The sequence below is a fragment of the Lissotriton helveticus genome, chromosome 9, assembly GCF_964261635.1.
Source record: "Lissotriton helveticus chromosome 9, aLisHel1.1, whole genome shotgun sequence".
Classification (NCBI taxonomy): domain Eukaryota; kingdom Metazoa; phylum Chordata; class Amphibia; order Caudata; family Salamandridae; genus Lissotriton; species Lissotriton helveticus.
Window position 1 is genome coordinate 623,261,970 of NC_136070.1, and position 14,979 is coordinate 623,276,948.

General features: G+C 41.1%; 1 protein-coding gene across 1 annotated transcript in view; it reads left to right on the forward strand.

Annotated features, from left to right (window-relative positions):
* Positions 1 to 14,979, forward strand: part of LOC144781700 (cytochrome P450 2G1-like) — a 322,006-nt gene that overhangs the window by 13,739 nt on the left and 293,288 nt on the right. The window lies entirely within an intron of this gene.

Consider the following 14,979-nt stretch of genomic DNA (forward strand, 5'->3'; position numbering starts at 1 on the left):
TTTATTTATTGTTGTTCTATCGTTATCAAATGCTTCATCTAGACAACTTGTTACACAAAATATGTGTAACTAAATGAGATAAATGTTTATTGGCTGATACAAGTGTGTTAGCCTGCCTAATTTCGAATGACAGAGATAAAGGTGGATTTCCTTCCTTATGTTAATATAATGTTTCAGTTATTGGTTAATCCATATTATCTGTATTTGAAATTGCAACTTAGAAATGTGCTTACTACTCTTTACGAGGCATTAATGTGCTTCATTCAGAGCAGCATGCTGTTCTGGAACCCAGTGTTACTAGTTAGTCAAGTGTTATTTGTAACTGCTGGTTTTGGGATTAGTCTTGTGTGTTAAGGCAAACTACTTAATGCTTTCACTCCAGTTTCTTGTTGGATGATTAGACCAATAGGAGTTGTGTGTTTTCAATGGGGGGGAGGTAGTCTCAGTGCAGATGTTTGGAGGAGTTGATAAATGAGCTAGAGGACATTAGATGTTGTTAGGTTGCAAGGGTATGACTTTTAAGATTGTGATATTCAAGATGACTAGTGGGAAAATTGCAGAGATTTAGAGATAAAAGCAAACGGTTGTGTGATAGAACAATGTATGCCTGACCCACGCGGTCTCAACCACAACTGCATCTTTACCACAAATCCTTTTACCAAGCATGACTTTACCACGCAATTTTGTGGTAAAGACATGATAGGTAAAGGAACATGTGTGATAAAGATCAAACTCCTGCCCCTCTTCCCTAAGCCCTGAAATTCAGCCCTTCTGTGGTCTATTCTACCAGCTCCAGTACTATAAACTTCCTCAACCCCTCTCCTGAACCTTAATACTCGAATCCCCAGCCCCTAAAAACTACTTTGACCACAGCCTCCCTCCTTGAGCACTAACTCCAGGCCCCAAACCCTAAAACCTACCCTACTTCCCCCTGCCCAGCCCAAATGCCCTTGACCTGAAAACTACCCCTTTCCTGTCTTCTGCCCTGAGCCCTAAAGCTCAGCCCCCTAAAAACTACTCCAACCCCAGCCCCCCTCCCTGAGCCCAAAAACCAGCCCCACCCCCTAAAATCTACCCCACCAAGCTCCTGCCCCAGCCCAGCTGCCCCTTTGCCTTAAACTGCCTTTTTTCTGTCCCCTGTCCTGAGACCTAAAACAACCTGACCCCCAGCCTTGAAACCTACCTGACCCCCCAGCCTTTAAAACTACCCGACTTCCTAGCCCCCAAAGCTACCCCCAACCCAAACAAACTACCCTCACCCCTGTCCCCTGCCTGAGCCCTAAAACTCCCGACCTCCTTCAAGCCCTGAAAACTACTTCTCAACCCCTACAAACTACCCCCACCCACCCAAAACCTCACTTACCTCACTGATTCGTCCTGATCTTTCCTCCATCTGCTTCTTGATGTTGTGCCGAGCTGCAGCTAGCAACTAGACAGCGCATATGCCTTAACCACATATCTGCATGGTTAAGGCATATGTGTAGTTCATGCAAGAATGGTTACACTTGTGATGTCAGAACACATGTAGCTGAGACTGCGGTTTTCCAACTGTTTCCCAAGGGATGGGATCAGTTTTTCATGCCACATTAAAAAAATATAGAGAATGCATTTTTGAAATACAGCATGCAGTTTGAGGATGCAAGACTCAAGACAGAAGCAACAGAAGCAACATTATTTGCACGTGAAGGTAAATTCTGTGTGTGGCACTTTGGAAAGTCTCTGAAATGCTAGGCTATCCTAGACCACCACTTCAGCAAGGACAGCTGTTCTACTTAGATGTTGGAAACTTGAAATATTATCTTGGAGCTTCTCTTCTATGAACCTCAACATATGCAGAGAAGCACCTGTCTGAGTCTCAGATATGTTGAGGTTGGCAGAAAAGAACATGATCGCTGCCCTCTGGAAACTGGTGTTTCATGTAATTGGCTTGAAGAATGATTGTCAACAAAGAACACACAGAAGCCTCCGATTCACAAGACGTATTCCATGATCAAGCCCAACTGACTCCATGCCATTTCAAGAGTTAAATTACATCAATTTAGAAAATGGTGAACCTGGCACAATACACAGATATATGTTTCGCAGACAAAAAACAGCAACTCCTCCTTAAGGATTCTTAGTTGAAACATATTTCTTCCAAATGCGAAAATTTCATATTTGCCCAGCAATGCTTTGGATCACACTCACTTCACTGTTCCTAGCCTACCAACTCTTGGAAGCAGATGTAGCTAGAGGATGATGCTAAAATGAATGTGGGGTAGGGTAGGAAGGCCCAGCACCTCACTTCTTGGTGCCAGCTGATCATGGCCAGAATTCAGGACTATAACCCAGACTGATCTGAATCATTCATATAGACACTGTTCTAGTTACCCTTTGTCTGCACTTTGTGCTAATCAAAATCCTTTCCTGATCGCATGGTTATGTGTGAGTAACAAACAGTACAACTACATTAATTTGCAAACAAAAATTGCAAAAAAAGTAGTGACATAGCTCTCTCTCAGAAAACTCCTCTTCAATCAACTGAGACAAATAAGTTGTAATGTGATTGGGTAGGAAAAATAATTGTTAAGAACTACATAATGTAGAGAATTCCCCCAAGAACACTGCACAGATCTATTTTGAAAATGTGGAGTAGCAATACTAATCTGAAAATCGCTCCCACACACTATCTTCTCAAATTGTGTGGGCCTCCAAAATTTAAACAGCAAGACAGGGTATACAACCTTTACAACGAAACTTTTACAACGACCTACCATTACAACGCAACTTTTACAACGCAAACTATTACAACGCATTGCTCTGGGGGGCGCTCTAGGATAAGGAATAGGTTAATTTACTATCCAATAACCTTCCCTACTATCCACGGGGACTGGAGTTGGAATAGTAAATTAAACTATTCACTATCCAGCACCCCAAAGCGCTATGCGTTGTAATGGTATGCGTGGTAAAAACCGCGTTGTAAAGGTAGGCGTTGTAAAAGTATGCGTTGTAACATCATACATCCGCAAGACAGACACTAATACAAAGCTCAAGCTATACATCCATTTCTAGCAAGGTTAGATGCATAACAAAACCCTATAGACTATTTACGGAATTTGTCAACACTTTGACTATGGTGTGTGGAGACTTGAACTTAGTCAGGTTACCAATTTGACCAGGACACCGGACAGATGCAATGATGATGATCGAGCAGTGGTGAAAGACTTAGGGTCAGATGTACAACCCACCAATTCGTGACTTGCAAATTGGGTTGCATTTGCGACTTGCAAATTTGGATGTATAACAGTGTCTCAGACACTGTTGGTGATTCATAATGGGGTCGCAAATTGCATACCTCATGAATATTAATCAGGCTGTTACAATTTGCGACCCCATTAGGAATGGCTAGCACTCCCAGGGATGGTGGCCTGCTGGGGTCAGCAGACCACCATGTCTGGGACTGCTTTTAAATAAAGAAGTCTTTTTTTTAATGCAGCCCATTTTCCTTAAAGGAAAACAGGATGCATTTTAAAAATAAAATGAAACCTTTCAGATTCATTTTTTAAGAGCAAGCAGTGGTCCCTGGGACAATTGCCTGCTCTTAAAAATATTTTCTCACATAATCACAAAGGGAAGTAGGTGGTAAACTGCAAGTGTTTTTCAGCCGCAATTGCGGTGGCAAAACAATTGTACATGGCATGGTGACTCGCTATCAGGTAGGGAAGCCAAAGAAAAGAAGAAATATGCTGGCAATACAGACTTTAACTGAACATTGTCTCTTTAACATTGGGATATAAATCAAGCCCCACTTCCAAGAGAATGTATCAAAGCTGAGAGGATTACTCTGAATGCCCTATATACCACTGTTCAGAGAAAGCACTTTCCAAATTCTAGCAGCAACCTTATGAACATGGAGAAAAGCTAGGCAGAAAGCTTCTCTTCCAATTGCAGCAGAGAGTAGGCCAATAAGCCGCCTGGCAATACATAATGCCGATTGCAGTCTTTTGATCAATTCTTACTACATTATTGAAGCCTTTGTCAAGCTCTAGAAATCTCTGTATGACTCTGTCAGAATGAAATTTCTCCCTCCTCGACTACCAATGAAGAGAGGTTATACAAGATCTTATTTGCCCTGGCAGAATCAAAAGACCAATCCAACAAAATACTGGCAGTTTCCCTGGGTTCCCAAAAAGGTATTTGGCATGGGGAAGTGGAGATATCTGTTTTGGACCACAGAGTCAAAGTCAAATGGATATATCAATTTCCAAAGGCCCTGATAACTGCAGGGGGTTTCTCTTCCATCTCATTAGAATTGAATGCCTGACAAGACAGGGCTCTCTTCAGGCTTTCCCATTGATTTCTGATTCTTGAACCCCTGGTGTGAGTGGTCTGTTTTCCTTCGACTTAAACATGTTCAAGGTCTACTGAACTAAGTAAAGATAATTAGATTTTTCTTATTTTGGCAGAGATACATATTTATCTCAAATCAAATCAAACCAAATGAATCTTTATGCAGGTAAAAATATCTATAAAAGAATTGCACAGTTAAAATTTACAAAAGATCCTAATAAAGATTCTATACAAAACCCATAAAAATGATCTCATAACGTGGACAGTTAGGTGTACAGACACAGGACACAACATGCCATGCTAGGTGTCACCTTAATGGTCATCAAGTTAAAAGGCAATATCAAAAACATCAGAGGAGGGATATTTAATGGACTATTCATTTTCATATCTTAACACGTCCAGGTATAGCAGCTGTTTCCTTCTTTGGATGGCATAAAAACCTAGACAAAAACCTGATAACGCAGTTTCACATTATTAGGATTATGGATAAAATTAAGGGCCTCTTTATATTAAATAATTTTTCCTTTTAAAAAGAATGGCTGAGTCTGACTGAGTCTGACTGAGGACCGCGCTGCAGCACCATGCCTGAGCTCCGCTCCGCTAGCAGATAGAGAGAGGTTATGGCACTTCACTCTCGCTCCTGAATGTGTATTAGTAAAAAGAAGCCTCCTCAGTACTACCGCGATGCCGTGATATTTTACAGTGAAACAGAACCTCAAACAATTTAACCAGTACGGAAAGAAACAATATGCCGAGATGCAACGGGAGGCTGGAGACCTACCTGCAGTAGAAACGTATCCTCCGACTACGCTCCATACACTCCATACGCTTCATGCGCTACATGCGCTACTTTGCTAGGCAATGCTGAAAATCCTGACCATCACCCCTTTAAGGTGTTCTTTGTGCTCTCTGTGCCTCTGCCAAACGCCGCAGCTACAGATACATTGTAGCAGTTCTAAAGCGGGTCCCGAATCGGCCCTCGAGGCTGGCTCTGATTCATTCCAGCAGCAGAGAAATCCTGGTATCGCGTCCGCTCCCCTTAGGGAGCCCTTTACTATGCCTCCCAAGACAGCCTCGGCAGTTTCTGCGGCTGCGGCTCGAGCAAGGATAGCAAAGGCAGCCAGAACCCTCCGCGAGGAAATGGAGCGGATTCAGCGGAATGGGGGCGGGACGGAAAACGCCTCTTCTCCTGCAGGGAAGACCAGAGGGAAAAAACAGAAGCCCGCTGTGTTGGAATGTTCCCCGAGCAGGTGGCACTTGCCTCAAGAAGGAAGCTGAACAAGGACACCCAACATCAAACTGCAACCCCGGGGGGTACAGTCATGGATATGCTTCTGAAAAAGCAAGGAGCCAAGAGTAAATCACAAGTACTGCCTCAAAAACCGCAGCTTCAAGCCACAGTGAGCCCTCCAGGCTTAATTAATTTTGGTAATGGAGCTGAGACCCCTGAACAACATTTTACCAGCCCCCAGACTCCAGCAGAAGGGCCGTCAGCAAAAGGATTGAACTCCAGTATTGCCCCGCCTCCTCAGGTCTTGGAAACTGTAAGTACTTTTAACTTTGGGGTGACTATAGAGCCCAGTGAGGCCAGTGAAATTACGGATGCAGCAGATAATGATGTACATGGCGAGCAAGGCTTAGCAGGGCACTGTATGTCCTTCTCTGGAGAGGGCGGAAACATACTTGGAGTCCAAGAGTGGCAAGAGGGGCAAGAGGAGCAGGCCAGCGAAGCGAACGCCCCTATTTCGGAACTAATTCAAACTTTACCCACTACTCCCTCCGCAACATCAGCGTTAACTATCTCCAATTCGCCAACAAATGCTGCCCCGCCCTCAATACTTCCTGAGATTATTCCCCATTCTTTGTTGTTATCTAAAGCTGCTCATGATTTGCGACCTACGACCTCAACGCTCAATCTAGCAGCTGAGGGGGATAAGGAACCAAGTGAATTCTACTCCTTCTCAGATGAAGCGGGAGCGGAGATAGAAGCAGAGGGGTCAGAAGAATTTGAGTCCGATTTGGAGTCCGATGAAGAATCTGAAGAATCTGAGTTTATCTACAGTTCCTCTGAGGGGGGTAGCGCGGAAGAAAGCTTGAAAGTCAACACAATACGCTCCAAACCCATCCCTACTTCTAGATCTATGCAAAGTAGCTTAGTAGGGGATCACCCCGCCTCAAAACAGTCGCTGCACCTCACACAAGGACCCGGTAACCCCAACTCATTTGAGCTTCCATCAACAGCTGTGGAGACTATTCTGCAGGCCATTGCAGCTCATAGGGAAGAAACGACTCTCGACAGTAAGAGATCAAGAGCAGCACTTCGTAAAGTGCAAGGGGTGGTCAGAAAACTCACCAAGACCTGCACCACATTTGGGGAAAGAGTCACCGAGATTGAGTCAAGGGTGCTCCTTAACGAAAATGAGGGGACGGCTAACACTGAAAAAATTAAACAACAAGAAGCAGAAGTAACTGATATGAAATGGAAACTTGAAGATTTTGAAAATCGGCAACGCCGCAATAATCTACGTATTCTAGGAATCCCTGAGAAAATGGAGGGGGAAAATGTGCGTGCCTTTGTGGTGAAGTTGTTCAGGGAGTCAATGCCTGAAACAACTAACTGGAATTGGGATGTCGAAATATAACGTGCCCATCGGATGCCGTTTAATCTACCACCTAACCCTGGAGTTTATCCACGAGCTATCTTAGTTTACTTTGGAAACTTTTTGCTAAGGCAGACAGTTGCAGAGAAAGCTAGGCCTGATCACAAACTGATGTTTAATGATTTTTCGTACTTTACAAGGCCAGACTTTTGCCATGCAACGGTCGAGCGACGATGGCGCCTGCGGTCATTAATTAAGCCCTTCCAGGATAAGGGAGCCCAGGCGTATCTGAACAATCCTGCCAGATTAAAGGTTGTTCGAGGTGGCCATTCAAAATTCTTTCTGTCGGAGATTAAAGCTAAAGCTTATCTGGACGAGTTATAAAAAAAAAAAAAAATAAGGGGCTGAGTAGGTTGTTAACTTAATTTAACATCCCTCCTGAAACTGAAATGAGAAAACTGAAGTGGGAATTCACACTGTATTGTATTGTTTTTGAGGGGTGCACTATTTAGCTTTTCTTCTGTTTGCTGTTGGTGTCCTGTTTATGGTGTTATATAGTTTAAGGCGGTAGCTCAGGTGTCGCACTGCTTTCATCACCCAGACTCTGGTGGAGTCTGAATGCCTTTGGGGGGGGGGGGGACCAGCTCGGGGGGAGGGGCTGTTGGGGGTGGATGGGGAGGTTGGGAGGTGGCGGGGGGGCAATTGAAAATCTCAGAAAAGAACCAGGTCAACTAGCAGGAGTCACACTGTTCATACTTTATACTATTTGCTGCCCAGCTGGGTGTGTTCTTTTTGCTAAAACAAATGTAAAGCAAAGCAAGACGATGCAGCATATTAAGCATATTAAGCAATATTTTAGGAAGACAGCTTGGTTAATTATTCTTATACGGCATTGGGTAGGCTGACTTTCAAACCTTGAATGTAGGGGGATTACTGACTATTAATAAACGACAGCGGCTGGCTGAACTGATTCGCCTAAACCCAGTCGATATTCTATGTCTTCAAGAGACACACGTTCCCTGGGCGAAAAGATCACTTTTGAAGCTGAGGGGCTATAATCTACTGGCAACATCGACACAAAAATCAAATATAAGTGGGGTGGCGATTTTAGTTAAAACACTTCTAGGTGATGTATCACGTCACCTCTCAGACCCTTATGGCAGGTGGGCGGTGGTTAGACTTGCCCTGGGCATCACTGTCTGCACCATCTATGGGTCAAATCAAGATGATCTTGCTGTTTTTGAGTTTTTAGAAACAGAGCTCTCTACTTGGCAGGGCCCACTTATTGTTTGTGGGGACTTTAACATCTCCCTTAAAACTCAGTCAAGCAAAACACCCCTCCAACAGAAGTATGTCGGCCGCAAGCCGAAGGTTTTTAAGGCTCTCAAAAGACTGGCTGGCAGCCTGGGCTTAATTGATTTATGGGCTCATATGAACCATCAGGATCCAGGGTACACATATTTCTCGAATCCACATCAGAAACATGTTCGGATAGATTATATTTTTGTTACTAACGATCTGGCCTCACAGTCCTCAATCAGTAAATGTCCGAAGATTATTTCAGACCATAATCCACTTATCTTGATAACCAAAGTAGGAGACCCATCTAAACAGTGCAGGCCATGGACGTTCGACTGTAAATTGCTGCTGAATAATGAGTATATCACTTTTATTAAAAAGTGGACGGAAGAATATTTCAGCATCAATCGCTTTAGTATGTCGAGAAATATCGTTTGGGACAGGTTTCAAGCCGCACTAAGAGGGGAAACTATTAGCTTTCAAAATAGGGCTAGGAAGCAACTAACTAGTGAATATAATGTAAAGATACTAGCCTTAGCAAAAGCTGAAGAAAAACATACTATACAAATCTCACAGGGACTTGATGCAAAGCACGAGATGTATCAAGTAGCAGTATTGAAATCAGAACTATACCATAGCCTCAGTCAGAGAGCTGCTCAAACTTATAGGGCCTATAGGAAGGATGTATATGAGAGTGGTGAAAAGGTTGGTAGACAGCTGGCATTATGCACACGGCAGAAGAATGTCTCTAATAATATCAGCTCTATACATGATAATGGGCAGACTTATATCCAAACCTCAGATATTATATTGTTGTTTCAACAATATTATCAGAAACTTTATACTGAGGATAGAGCTTCTACTGAAAGTGATTCATCTGTTTATTTAAATAACCTCCTTAGCAGCCCAGAGGCTGAACTACGTCTAGACGATGTATCTCGGGAAGATTTAGAAAAAGAAATTACATTGGCAGAGGTGTTGGCTGCCTTGTCGTCACTCTCATCGGGCAAGGCCGCTGGCCCTGATAAAATATCCATTGATTTATATAAATTATTAAGTCACCAACTCGGGCCTCTTCTTCATGATTTATTTTTAGGGATTCAATATAATCGGGTCCCCCCTGAATCATGGAATGAGGCTAATATAATTGTCTTCCCTAAAAAAGGTAAACACCCCGAACATTTAACGTCTTATCGCTCAATTTCTTTAATCAATTCGGACTCTAAATTATACGCTAAAGTGATGGCCGCCAGGCTCAGTGGGGTCATTGAACACTTGGTCTCCCCGTGGCAGCATGGCTTTATCCCGGGCAAAGGGACTACTGATCACATATGTAGGGCTATCGCCCTATTCGATGCCATGTCTGTTACGGGGGGCCGGATGTCAATGATCCTACTAGACGCTGAAAAAGCCTTCGACCGCGTTTCCTGGTCTTTCCTCTGGGCGGTCATGTCACGAAATAATTTCGGTCCCAAATTTGTGAAATCTATTAAGTCTATGTATTTATCTCCCAAAGCAAAGATGCAGATGTTAGGTTTTGATTCTGGCTACATCCACGTTTCCAGGGGCACCAGGCAGGGGTGCCCCTGTTCACCCCTATTATTTTTACTCTATATTAATCCTTTAATCATAAAACTTCTTGAGAATCAATCAATTAAACCTGTTGTTTGTGGCCAATATGAAACGAAAGTGTTGGCTTATGCCGACGACATCGCGGTTATCACATCTGACCCGATGGAGGCCATGAACGCAATTGAGAATGTGACGTTGGAATATGGCAACCACTCAGGCTACTGTCTTAACAAGGGGAAGACAGTAATAGTATGTACTGATAACATTACTTGCCCCGATATTAGGACTGCTAACAAAGCTACATATTTGGGAGTTATTATCAGCCCTAATATTAAACTCATCTCAAGGCTCAACTTCGACCCCCTTCTGGATAAGATAAAACAAGATTTGGATCGGGTAAATAGTCTTCACCTTTCAATTGTAGTTAGAGGCAATTTTTTAAAAATGAATGTGCTACCCAGGTGTCTATATTTATTCCGTGCTATTCCCCTTGCCATCGATGATAAAATATTAAAAACATTAAACTCTTTCATGTCCAAATTCATCTGGCAGCAAGGCAAGATTAGGAGGTCACATAAACTACTTTCACTACCACTGGAGAGAGGTGGGCTTGCTATACCCAATACAATCCTGTATCATTGGGCGACACTTCTTCAACACATTGCTATTTTGATCTGATTCTCTACCGCTGAAGTCAACGTCGAAATTAGCTCAATACCATCAATATATGACCTTTTACTTGGGCAGAAAGCGAAATGTCTTTTTCTACGCCATACAGATTCGATGTACTATAGGAAGAACTGTAAATTTGCTACCATAACTAGCGCCCTGAGGGTATGGAATAAGATTACTAAGCATATGCATATTGGGACAATCAATAGATACACACCTCTGTGGCACTCGAATGTTACAACTGGCATGGATTTTGATGCTATAGCGAAAAAATGGGAAAGGCTCGGTATTAGAACAATTAATGACTTTTTGTTAAGAGGTTTTGATACTACCTTTTTAGATTTAAAACTGAAATCTAATTTTTCTAATGGAGATTACCTTAAATTTGTACAACTGCACGCTAAGCTTAAAGCCAATGAATCCACCATCTGCTTGCTTAGAATCGAAATTATTGATGTAATGAGCAGATCAAAGACTAGAATCGGAATATTGTATGATATCTTAATGACTAAAATCCAGGACGATCTTGAAAAAAACGAAGTTAAATGGGCAGCCAAACTGGGCAACCCAAATGTTGACATTTATAGAGTTTTGAATTTGACCCACCTTCTTCTTATGTCTAGTAACCTCAAAGCTCAGCTTTTTAAAACTATTTTCAGTCTCTATTACACTCCGGCTAAGTTACACACATGGGGTAAAAGAGAGAATGACCTGTGTCCCAGATGTTCACTTGGACCAGCGACCATAATCCACATGTTTAGTAATTGCTGTGAGTTGGACTTAATAAAAAGCATGATCTCAGACTTTTGGGAAGAACTGTTTAGACATAAACTCCCTGATTCTGACTCTTTATATTTGTTGGGCTATGACAACTCTTTAAGCCTGTCAAGAAGTGAAGATAGACTCTTATTTATTGGTACAGCGGTATTAAGAATCATCTTGTCCGCACGCTGGAAAGAGTCTGATCCTCCCAGCTTCCAGATGTGGTGAGCCCGTTTCTTAGCGGTCTATAGCTACGAAACAACTATTTATGCCACAAGGGGCTACAAAGCAAAGAAGCTGGGAGCTGCAATTTGCCTTCCTGTCAGTAATTGGAAAGCAGGAATAAGCCCGACTCTTAGGGGTAGTAAATAGTCTTAGAGCTATATATTGCTGATATTGATGCTGCTGGCTGGTTGGTCCCTGTGTTTGTATTCTTTAACCTTTTTCAATACGTTTTGATATCATTGTTTCAGTTTTCAGTTTGTCTGCTTTTGCTCCAATATTCTTTTACAACATATTGTTATTGTGTTATGTACTATTTTGAATTGTGTGGTTTTCTTTTACTCGTGTCTGTCCTGGTTCAATAAAAAAAATAAAAAGAATGGCTGCAGCATTTTTTTCCTCAGATAACTAAAAAAGTTACAAAAAAGTAGAAAATGCAATGTAGTTTGGTTGGACTTGCCATCACATGAGCATTTCGGTAACGCTTGGGAACAAAAGCCCATCTCGGGGAAAGCAACCAAAATGTTCAATATGCCTATTCGCAGTCTTGCTAAAAAAAATCTGTGTTGAATATTTGGTACTACTATGAGTTAAGTCTTAGCATTTGATTGTAAGGGGGTCTGAGAGGTACATTGACACAGTCGGTTTAACACTCTCTCTTTTCTATATTGGCCGTCCTTTTCCTCATCAAAACCTATTTTACACCTTTCTTACTAGATTGTAGTACTTCCTCTGGCTCATCAATGCTCAATTTCCCATCCACCTTCTTTAGCAAACTATTTACATAAGCCAAACAAGGTATTTGTGCTCTACGTTCCAGAGTAAGACAGTCTGTTATTATATCTTTGGTGAATTTAGTGCCATCTTTACTCCATATATACCAGAGTGTGATGGGGCTTGTCTGCAAGCCGTCTTCTAATCAGGGGACTCCTAATTCCTTCTGAGCATTACAGGAGGAGTTTGAATGGGGCACTGCTAATAATCTGCATAAGAAAAGGTGTTCCTGTTTTACAATTTGCCGGTCCCTACAATGAGGCTCCATAATTGATACTTGGAATACATTTGCTTCTATATATGGTCAACATCTCTCTAATGGGCTTATTACCAATTTTTGATGCAAACCTAAAAAGGACTTCTGAAGATCTAAAGAATTTCAGTTTTGCTCCAATTACATGATCATTGGTCATTACTAGAGAAATTCATACCTAGATATGTAAAACTTTCTGTTACAGCAAGTGCTGTTCCCTTAAAATGATGAGTTTTCTTCTTAGATCTCCCTTTCCCACAAGTCGGGTTAAAGGTTTTCTTTAGAATAATTTTCATATCCTTGTCCTCCATGTATGTTGTTAAACTGTCTATCAAGTGCTGGAGACCATGACCAGTTCTAGATATCAGGACGGTGTTATCAGCGTACAGGAGTAGCGGTGTTAGACTTTGGCCAACATTTGGAGCATCTGCGTTTATCTTTTGCAAAAACTCATCTACCTCATTAATATATAACAAGAATAAAAGGGGGCAAGGATGCAGCCTTTCCATATTCCTTAGGTCATTTAAAACCGTGATGTAACTTCTCCCATTGGCTTGTAACTTTCCCCCAATTATGTTAACTGTGCTTATAGCTGTGACAAAAAATTCACAATCTCGGTGGGTATCTCCATCTTAACCCGAGACTCCCACAACTTGGTGTGATTAACCAGTTCAAATGCACTGCTCAAATCAGCAAAACATGGATGTGGTCCTCTTTCCCCAGGGTATATTTGATGATGAGCAGATGAAGGTTAATACATTGCTCCATGGTGCCCACATTCCTTCTAAAACCATATTGTGCGTTTGTTAGGATCTGATTATCTGTCACCCAAGATTCCAACCTTTCTAATAAGACTCTGCCCATTAATTTTGCAGAGAAATCAGGGAGGGATATTGGACGATAGTATCCTGCGTCCCCCTCACCCCTATTTTAAAAAATGGGACAATAATACTTTATGTCCAAGATGTGGACAGATATCCTCTGGATGCTGCATTGCATACTTACATCAGTATAGGGCCCATAAATGAATACATAATTTGATTGTGTCAACTAGGACCCCATTAAGGCCAGGTGCCTTTGCAGCAGCAAATGTTTCCAAGGAGATAGTAACCCCCTCTAGACTAAAGGGTTTTAGGTATGATGGTCCTACAAAGCATATTGCACCAGTGGTAACGTCCAGGTCATGCTTTCCAGGTTGGAAATTCCACCATAATGACTTAGCCGGTTGGCCTGTTGAACTAACAGCTCTATCAGAGGGGCGGACAAATCTTTTAAACAGGGCTCTAAAGTTTTCAAGAAAAGGGTAACATCTCTTGTTTCCACTGCATGTTGCAGTTTTGCCCATGCTTCCGCAGGCAGTTCCACCTTTTGTTTTCCTTATTTATCTCATTGCTGTTTATATGTTGATGGAGAACTATTAACTGCAAAAAATAAACTTAGAATATATTGGTCATACCACCCCACTCTTAAATTGCATACTGAAGTATTGCTAAATTCGTCAAACTCCTCTCTTTCTTCGAAGGATATATGTATTGTGATTATGAGAAGCTGAATATGCATTTAGTAAAAATGTACTCAATTCAATTCAAATGAACATTATTTGGTCCATTTCTTTGATAAACCATAAAAGCACAACATCTTAAACATTCCATCAATATACAATTAATACAATGCAATAAATCAAAACACATTCCCACTTTGTAATTACTGGTCTCAAAATAGAAAGAAAGAAATATTTTGTAATGATGAAGTGCTTATAATAAAATAAAAACAATCTCATTCTTATTAAAAAATACCAATATCCTAAAGTACAGAATTGATTTCATAAAAAAGTAAAAATAGCAAAAAAACAGTCACAATCTAAGCAATTAACATCAACTTCAAAATCTTAAAATGCATAGTGCTATTTCCCATTTCTCAAAATGTATTTCCAACTAAAATGTAGGCAAATGTGAAAACACTGATCATCATTCTTAACATTTAACGTCATCTTTAAAAATCTAAAGTGAAAAATGCCAATGAGTGCCAAGAGATGAAATACATCTATTAATCAAATAGTGCTGATCCACTTTTCTATAGTACTTTCCTAATTCTTATTTTGCTCAAATGTAACTGGCCATGATATCATCCATATCTATAATAATGTATACGTTTTCTGATAATTGTAAAAACAAAAGCTTTAAATTATTTTTCCTGCACTTGAGGTAAAATTTACAAAAGAGGGTTATATGCATTGTTGATTGTATTGAGAGATTATCACACGGACATTTCACTTCATTATCAGTCCACTTTGTCCCTGTCTTGAAAGTCAAGTTCAAGTTCAAGTTCAAGTTTATTTTATTTGCATAGTTTGTTAAAACCATTGCAACACAAAAATATTTCATTACAGACAAGTTTATGTATATAAAATCTCCTTAATTATAAAAGGATAAAAATTCTATTAAAACGACTGTACAATAAAAATTCAGCTGTTAGAAGTCACTTATTTAGGCACGT